Here is a 9526-nt window from a genome sequence, read left to right as displayed (position 1 = left end):
TCTGGGGAATCCACACACCTACAACACCAGTGAACTGTGCCCGGGGCACCCCCTGATTTCTCTCTGGCATCTCTGTCCCCTGAGGTACCTGAGAAAACTTTTGGTGAAGAGTATTGTCTGACATGTAAGTGTCTTGGCGACACAAAATTCCGGAGCAGGGAGACCTCTTGAAGTCTTAAAGAGAAATGTAGCCCTCTTAGCTTTTCCCCCGGGGCAGGTTGACACTGCAAACATCTAGGAGTTATATTTATTCCTGTCGCCTGAGAGTTGAAGGAGAGAAGGTGAAATTCTCTCCTTTCTGACCCTACCTGCCTCCCTTTGTGGCCGTCAGAGGTTGTGACCTGTGCTGTGTTGCACCTGGCCCCACATGCTCGGGTCTGACACGCGGAAGGAAGAATTCACAAGCCATCTACCCATTCTTTCAATGACCATCTACTGGGCCTGTGTGACAGACACCAAGACACAGGACGAGACATGTTTCCTGTCCTGGGGAGCTGGCAGCCTAACGGAGCGACGGCTGCCCAGGGTTGCGCAGGGAGAACACAGCGAGGGACCCCTCAGGGTGCTGCAGACACAGAAAGGAATGGTCAGAGCTCCTGAAGTCAGAGCTCACAGCCGGGTGAGCCAAGTGAAAAAGGCTGAGGGTTGGCGGGGGCGGCCAGTTGTTATAAATGTCCACATTGCTGGCCCTCGCAGCCCAAACAGGTGGAGAGCAGGGAGAAGTCTAAAGGAGTGACCCTGTCACTGTGTAAGGGTAAGGCTACAAGGCAGGTGTCCTTGAGGTGCCATGACATAGGCTCCGGAGCCTTCCACTGCTCCTGGCCTTGCTGACTGGGGCACTGTGGGAGGGTTGTAGTCAGGATGCTGATCACCTGCACTGCCCTCCGGGGCCAGCTGCAGCTGCTCCTGGCAGGGGCTCCCCGGTCCACTCAGGAGCCCCCATCCCCGCTATCAGTTGGCTCTGGGATCAGTTTGCCATCAGACGACCGCTCAGAAAGGATTTCACCTTTTTCATATTTTGCTCAGCGTCAAAGAAAGAGTTCCTGGTGCATTCAGCAGACGTTCATTGAGGAGCTACTATTGTGCCAGGCACCATGCTGGGCAGTGGAGATAACGGAGCGAATTAGATGTGGCTCCTCATGAATATAAAGCAGCCACACCAGTGTAGACTGCAGTACAATAACAGATGTACCATGAGGACAGAGGGGAAACAACTAACTCTGCCCTGTGAGAACCAAAGAAGGCTTCCTGAAGGAAGTGGTAAGGGACCCAAGCCTGAGAGAGCATTACTGTGGCAAAATTTCCCTGACTCCCACTCACTACTTGCCCCCTGCCACAGTTCTAGACTGTGTCAGCGACAGCCTGACACCCTCAGAATGGAGCCTGCAAAGCCTGGGGTGGAGCCAGTTAAGAAGCAACCTTCATCCCTTTGTTCTCAGAAAGCCAGTTATAAATGCATTTCAGACTTCTTGGTTTCTCAATTCTTCTGAAGTTCAAGTTCAAGTTCAAGATGGCTGCTACGAAAGCTTCTTTGTTCACAGTCAGGCCCCCAGCTTTGGCAAAGTAGAAATGCTGTTTCCGTTGTTGGCTCCATTAGCTTCATCACACATTATAGAGTGAAGCAGAAACGTCAAAGATCTCAGTGTCTCTGTGTTGCAAAGTCAGAGGGTGGAGGGACAAACTCAGCCTGAAGCTGCTTGGAAGGAAAGAATAGGGGTACCTGGGAACTTGGGGTGCTAGAGAGGCAAGAGGTGAGGTTGCTTTGAGGTAAGTCAGTGCGTGGAATGTTCAGGCACACTCAGAAGCTTGAGCATGCAAAGGTTGAAAACACAGCTATGGAGAAGATGTGAATACCTAATGCCCTGTGCTGTGTGTGTCTCTGAGTGTCTGTGTTCTCTACCCAACCTAACTCCAAGAGTCAAAGCCAAGGCATAAGGTGGGGCATGGAGATACTGAGTTACGTTTTGCCTGTCACGTCAGAAGCAGCTGTTGTGGTCACAATGCCATCTGCTTAGCCAACCACTTGAGGGTCAGAAACAGTCCAAAGAGTTTGTGCAGTGCAGTAAATTCTAACCTAGCAAAACATGCACTTCACAGCATGGGAAAAGGTCTTTTCCCAGTTTCATCCCAGATCATCCCCACCCAGCTCTTTCTCATCCTTCTAAATAATCAAGTACTTAAAGGAAAGCTTCTTGGCCCCAAAACTAAGTCAGTTCCCTCATTCTATGCTCCTTAGTACACTGTCCTGTTCTTTTGTGCACATAGCACAATTATAATCAGATAAATAATTGTAATTACTTATTAATTTTGCCTTCCTGCTTTATGCCCATCGGTTTAATATTATATCATTGTCAAATGAATGAAATGTCAGTTCACATCTAAAAGTCTCTATGATATGTAATAGCAAAAATCCAATTTAGAAAGATGTAGAGAGTAAATTATCCTTTTATTCTAAGGTCAGATTGCTTCCTTTGTATGTCTGTTTTCAAATCCACAAGCCCATATGATGGGAGTTAACCAGAGGCTGTGCACTTAACAGGGTGGCTGGGACATTTCTGGACACATAGGTGCACTTAATGTATGTGACGACATTTGGTGGCCATGATGACTAAGCCGCTCTTTAGTGCTCATTGAGATCATTATAGATTTCTATTTAGAGCACATTTACCCATAATGACAGTAGCAGTCATCACCATAATAGCTAACTCAAAGAAGCAGCTTTCATCCAGAGAACTGAGGGCTCCCATTTAGCTCCTTACTCCTGCCCCACTTCAGACTGCCTAGGTAGATCCTACCTAACACACCTTCCAGTACTTCCCTGTCCTGCCTTTTAGTGGAGCCCTCCCTGCTCTTCTCCAGCCTACGTCATCACACCTTGTCTGGAATCCCATAGCCTCTGCATGCTTAACCACGTGATCAAGCATTCATTTATTTCGTCCAACAAGTATGTGTCGTGCAGCATCTAACATGTGCCAAGCATTGGCAAATATTTGGAAATACATCTCTCCCTGTTATTTCACAGGTGCAAAGCTCGTGGAGAGGGTGACAGCGGAAGTGAGGGCCATGTTTTATGCAGTTTACCCCCCGATGCACTCAGAAAGGTGTTCAATAATAGAGTTCATAGATGATGTTACCTTCATTTCTTGACTAATCAATTCAGCATATGGGAGAGAGAATTGACCAATCCAAACTGAAAGGGAACAGGTATTAAATAAACCAAAGCAGGGAACAATGACAAAGAGGGGAATAGGAAGAAAATAGCAAGCAAATATTCTTAGGAAGGGTTAAAGCTAGAAAATGCTAGCCTGTGGATTCACACAGCATCGTGCATCAGACACTCCCCAGGGGAAGTTTCAGCTGCTGCTTCTGTGACACCACTGGGCGGTGCGGTGAAGTGCAAAACAGGATGCATTCCAGAGAAAGCACCGAGAGATGAGAAAACAAAAGGAGGAGGGTAACTGTGGGGAATTACATTAATTCCTCAGAGACAGTGCACTGCTGGCTGACATATGTCACCCAACAGCAAAGTCTGAGCGGGCATGGGAGTTCCACATTGTTAGAAATGCATTGAATACTCAACCAGCATTCAGTTTTCCATGAGGCTTGCTGAAACATATTCCTGTTCTCTCTTACTTCCTTCTGTGAGCATGGATCTATTTCTTACAGCCTGCAACAAGCCCAGTTAAGGGACAGACCAAAACTGGGGATTGTCCTCCCCAGGCAGAGTAACGGTGGCACCTCTACTCAGGCTTCCACCCCGCTTTTTTCCATGAAAGTGAGACCACGAGAACCGTGAGGGCCTACAGTTGAACATGTCGCTGCTGTGCTGGAGAGAGCAGCACATTGGCTGTGGACCCCCAGAAAATACCATTGAATCTATAAATTTGATCATTTCTTTGTTGGTCCCTATTCAACTTAAACTATGGTCTCTCTCTCACCCAGTGAAATCCCTCCTAGAGCCACACCATCAGCCAGTCACTCAGTGATCAGAGCAGAGAGACAGAAAGCAAAGCACACTGATGTGCAAGGTGGAAAGAGCCCCAAGATTTGGGGGAGATGGAGGGGTGGATGGAAAGGAGATATTTGCCTGTGTCAGGGGAGAAAGAAACCTCTTTTTTTCAAACAACTTTCAGTTAAAAAGACAGATATCTAGCGCTGTAGGGATATAACTGATGACTCTTTCTTTAAAGTCCAAAGTAAGAGCAGATGGAGAAACAGAGCTTTCACCATTTGGGACGCTTCAGGCCCTTATGGAAGGAAGAGCCCATTCTAGCAGAAAGAGACATGGGGGAAAGTCCTGGGAGGCAAAGAGGGAGAGGGCTGGTAAACCAAGATAACTAAATCTAAATAGGACACACAGGGAATTAGCCAGGGAGATTCACTGTAGTGAATGGCTGGCTGGCTGAGAGCTTGCCATTTTCTTAGTAAGGAGTAAGTGGCAGTTAGTATTAGGCTCCTATAAGAGGTTATCTGTTACTTGCAATGTCTATAGTTATTTGCATCACAATTGTGTAGCAAACTGTATGGGATCTGTTTCCTTCTCTGTTAACTTGCTTGTCATCATTAGGAAGTCCCACTTACATTTTTTTAATCCCCCCACTAAAATGACTTCAGTTCCAACTGGATTCACCAGATATGTTGATGTGGATGCGAGGCTCCAGAATTAAGGCTGTAATGACTTATTCCCCAATCTGACGTTTATCACTGAAATGATCATGCTTTGTGTGGCATTCCTCCATCAGGGACAACGCTTATGTTCCTTGAGCATCATGTCTCACCCTCTGGTTTCCAACGGAAGGACGAGGTGAGCAGCAGCTGGAAAGATATCATCCATGGATGGCACAGAAATTCCACACATGTTGCCCAGCTCCTTCCTTACTCAGAGCAGACATTGCTTATCCATTAGGTGCTTCTTCCTGCCAAGTTACTGTCTCACGATCCTTTCCCACATAACCACAGGGAAGTCACCCAAAACTGATTGGTATTGGTAGATGGGAGAAAACCTATTTGCCACCCAGTCCTATCCTACTTTGTTGTTTTCCAAAAGCCTTTAGAAAAATCATGTTCAGAGAAAAGTGTCAGACTTTATTCTTAATCTGTTCTTCAAAGTCTAGAATCTTAATGATATTTAGATACTCATATATGAGTGAACAAATTGCACTGACAGAATTGAAACAATACAGCAAGTATTAGTCATGTTTGACTATTATGAAATATACATACATACGTACATATAAAATATATGCATATTTTAAAAACCCTCTGAATTAAAAAGCTCTTCCAGGTATAATTAGATACTCCCTAATCTGTGAAGAATTCAACTCTCGTTGTCATCTTGGTTCTGGTATCCAGAAGGTGCAGCCCAGAGAAGCAGCCCCCAATGCAGTTTGCAAGATGTATTCTTGTCTGAGGGTGCTACACGCTACCCTGCAGCTATGAGTCAGAAAGCTCAGTGGGAAGGAGATGGTACTGGTGGGCTGGTTAAGAGGCCTCCTTTAGAGAGGCATGAGTTGGCAGCTCAGTGGAGGAGAAGCTGGCAAGAACATCCTGAAGACGCCCTGAGGGAGCAAAGGAAAGGCTTTAAGTCCAGGTCAAGAGATGAAAGTGAGGCAGAGCCTGTTTCCACATTTATCAACCACCTTGGCAAACCAGAATGTCAATGTGGGCATGAACCTAGACCCCACCCCCACCCCCCGCCCACAGCTGTTGTCAAAGTCTTTCAGAGAACAGAGACAGGAAAGAGTTCCAGGAACTCTTAAGAATAGCTTAAAGCCCCGAGATTCACACCAAGTTGCACTATAGCATTTTCAAGCCAAAGCTGGCTTTGTTGATCTAGCGCTCAGCCAGTCTTCTCTTTATACAGATGAGGAAATTAAAGCCCAGAGAAGTCAAGAACTTGAGCAAAGTTGGACAACAGAACTGGAATTGGGACCCAAGAGACCTGACCTTTAGTCCAGGGACTTTTTCTTTCCCTAGACCATGGCCTTGAACATCTAAGAGCACGGGACCTCACAACTCAAGAGACTCACGACTGCATTGCTAGCCCATTGAGCTGTCACCTAGTTGAGGAATCATTCTTTGTGTGGAGGTCCTTCCTGGTGAGGCGCTTTAGAGCTTCAGTCGATGTCCATCATGAATCACTACTGTATGCCAGCATGGTGGCAGATTCAGATTGAGGTTATGAGGAAACAAATGGGTCAACGCAGAGAAAACTAATAGTGTGCTGACACTTCTGCTTCCTTGAATGAAGGATTAGGGCCTGAATTATTATAGCAGGAAATTCTAAACTACTATGGGAAGAAAAGGTGTGATTACTCACATCACTGTTAAAATTGCCATTTTCCACAAAGAGATTAATCACCAGCCATGAACCCTGCTGCACTTGGTATAAAGTATTTTCCTCTTCCCAATGAATTCCCCCCCACTGGCAGAAGAATTTCTTATATATAATTAAATAATATTTCCTTCCAGAAATTAAAGAAACTCTAATCTAGAGAGTGCCTTAAGTCTATTCTAGGCTTAGGAGACCTCATCAGGATTGTAGCAGGAGAGGTGTTTAGGGTACAAAATTTCAAGAGGAACTCCCTCTCTGGGTTATGCAATATCAAGGTTCACTGAAAACAATGGTCTCCCTAAATTTCCTGCCCTAGGTGCCTCAGTCTAGTCCTGTTCTGTCCTGTCTCCTCCATCCTTCATTTACTGTTTGACTTGCAAGGGTTCTAGATGCGGATGGCAGGAGACAGGGTGGCTTGACAGAGGGGGACATTTCAGACAAAGAAACATGAATGGGGTACCTGTTGGGACACCTGACACTCAAATAGCCAGCATTAGTGACTGGCGTCAAGGGTGTAGGGACTTCTGCTGGTCCGCCACCAGGAGATCAAGGCCCGAAGGGATGATGAGGCCAGGCTGTGGGTGCCTTTAGCTGAAGTCTGAGATCTGGGTGAATAGTGGTAAGCCAGGGGGAAGAACCAGTCTGGGTGGGAAGACAAACAGCCCCCGGGAAGTTTGATGTAGCTGGGAAGAGCAAATCCTGAATCCCTGAAGGCAGGACCCTAGATCCTGGGAACTGAGCTATGATAGTCAGAGAAGGATTAGCAGCCGAGTCAACTCCCTGTTAAGCCAAATGAACTACAGACCTAGGACTTCTTGTTCCCCTTGCCAAGGCAAAGCTGGGCTGAGTGCAAAAGGGGATGAGCTGGGTAGACCATGGTACTCACTGTTCCTCCTCCTCCATTGTCCTCCTCCCCGGTTTCCCTTGCTTTGCTTTCAAATAAAGTGCCTGCCTCAGTCAAAGACTAAAACCTTTGTTTAATGTTAGAAAGTACCATATTTAAAAGGAGTCTCTGTTAGGGCAGCTGTATTATAGAATCAAGAAGTGAATTTGGGGTAGGAAGACACTAGAGAAATATTGTAGTCCAAAGGTTTTTTAACTTGGAGTTCATGAATGGGCTTCAGTGTGTCTATGAGTTTCTTGAACTAACATGCAAAATTGTGTAGGTTTCCTTATTTTTAGGGAGAGGAGGATTCATTGAAATATGAATAGTAGTCATGGGGAAACTATGACCCTCAAAGTATCCAAATGTCTCATCAATCGATGAGAACTTGAAACACAGAGATGGGGAGAAACTTTGAACTTCTCATCAGCAAAGCCTTTGCCTGTCATCAGTGTATGTTCAATACACATTAGTCACCAAAGGAACATTTATAGAATGGATGGATGGGTGGATAGATAAATAAACAAATGAATGAATATACCAATGAATGAGAGAAAGCTCTCTGCTCTCAGTGTACTCATACCCTCATCTCATCCCTACAACTCTCCTTTGGTCTCTCCAGCTTAGTGAAGGGTTGTTGGATGTCAAGCAAGTGACCTCAGGAATAGAGAACAGATACATTTAATGGTGGTACAGGAAAGCAGAGATCCCAGGTCACAGTGACCTGCACTCCAAGAAGCCCTGCCTGGTACATTTTCCGTCTTAGAGACCATCACCCCTTCTTCCCTGCTGCTCCTGCCTCTTTTCAATGGAAGAGTGATCTAGGGTGCCCCAAGCTAGTGAAACTGGCCCTTGGTCCTGATCTCCAACCTCATCAGTCCTGGCTCCAGCCCTGGGAAAGCCCTATCTTGTTGATTTTTCAAGAGAGTAAGATAGGACAAAGAGTTTCATGTTAGAGGAGAGGATTTACCTTCTAACACCTGAAAAATGGCCATTTAATGTCAAGACATGACAACCATTTTGAGTCTGGCGTTTGCCCTTTGCACATCTCCAATTTCTACCTGACAGGGACAGTTAGAGCAAGCAACAATGACCAGCAGTGAGAAAAGTTGCTTTAATGTTACCACTAGTTAATTACCTGATGATGTCTCCCTCCCTCCTGCCCTTCCTTCCTTCCTTCCTTCCTTCCTTCCTTCCTTCCTTATCCCTCTCTTTTTTTCTTCCTTCCTTCAGCCTTTCTTCCTTACTATGGAATACTGGACTAGTTGCTAGAGGTATAAAGTTAATTAAGACACAGCCCCTGCCCTTACAAAACTCTACAGTCTAGCCATGGACAGGGTACAGAGGCACCCATAGGAGAGAGGTCAGGGAAGGCCAAGCAGAAGTAATGACTAGAATGAGATCTAAAAGGCTGTTGCCAGGCAAACACATGAAGAGTGGCAGTGTAGGCAAAGAAAAGAAGTGTGGAGATAGTGGGGTCTCCAGGAACTACAAGTAACTTTGTGTGACTGACCTGAGCCAAGGGTATGCCTGCTGTAAAGAAATGGGTCAAGAAAGTAAAGCAAGAGATGATGCTAGAGAATAAGAGGCCAGCAGGTATATATAGCAAAATTATCAATATTATTAATCATCACAGTATGGGGAGCATCTACTATCTACAGTCTAGGGAAATACCCTGGTTCCTTCTTGAAAGACCGGGTAGATGATTTTTAGGCAGGATAAGCTATTTCTATTTCCAAAGACCTTATGGTGCAGCCCAACGCCATGTAGAACTCCCCACCCCCCACCGTCAGTAGTGGGTTCTTCCTCACTGGGAAGAGAGACAAAGATTGAGTTAAAACATTCGTAAAGCCTTTAGAGTAGCGCCTATTACATGCTTATCAAATAAAAAAAAGGGAACATGTATTTATTACATGCCATGTGACATGTACTATCTTAAATATCTATTTAATTGCCTCACAACAATCCTGAAAGTTAGGTCCAAACTCTTTGTATTATACTTAGAGAAACTGAGTATCTCAGAGATAAGTTGCTTGTCCAAGGTTACATGGCTAATAAGTGGCAGAGCTGGACTTGAACCAGATCCATCCAAGCCCATAAAGTTTCCATTAGGGGAAACTCATTGCTGGCTAGCATCTTACATATTTCTGTCTCACATCTGGGTAGTGATGAAAGCAGCTTGTCTCTGACCTTCATGATGGGAACCCCTTCAGACTTGGGGTGGGAGGGCATGCATGGAAGTTAGCACAGTGTCCTATTGTGGTGTGGAAAATAGGGTGGGGGGGGTTAGCTGGTGGTGTCCTTAGACC

The sequence above is a fragment of the Panthera pardus genome, unplaced genomic scaffold (assembly GCF_024362965.1).
Source record: "Panthera pardus isolate Hobbes unplaced genomic scaffold, ASM2436296v1 HiC_scaffold_13, whole genome shotgun sequence".
Lineage (NCBI taxonomy): Eukaryota > Metazoa > Chordata > Mammalia > Carnivora > Felidae > Panthera > Panthera pardus.
This window is presented reverse-complemented; position numbering follows the sequence as displayed.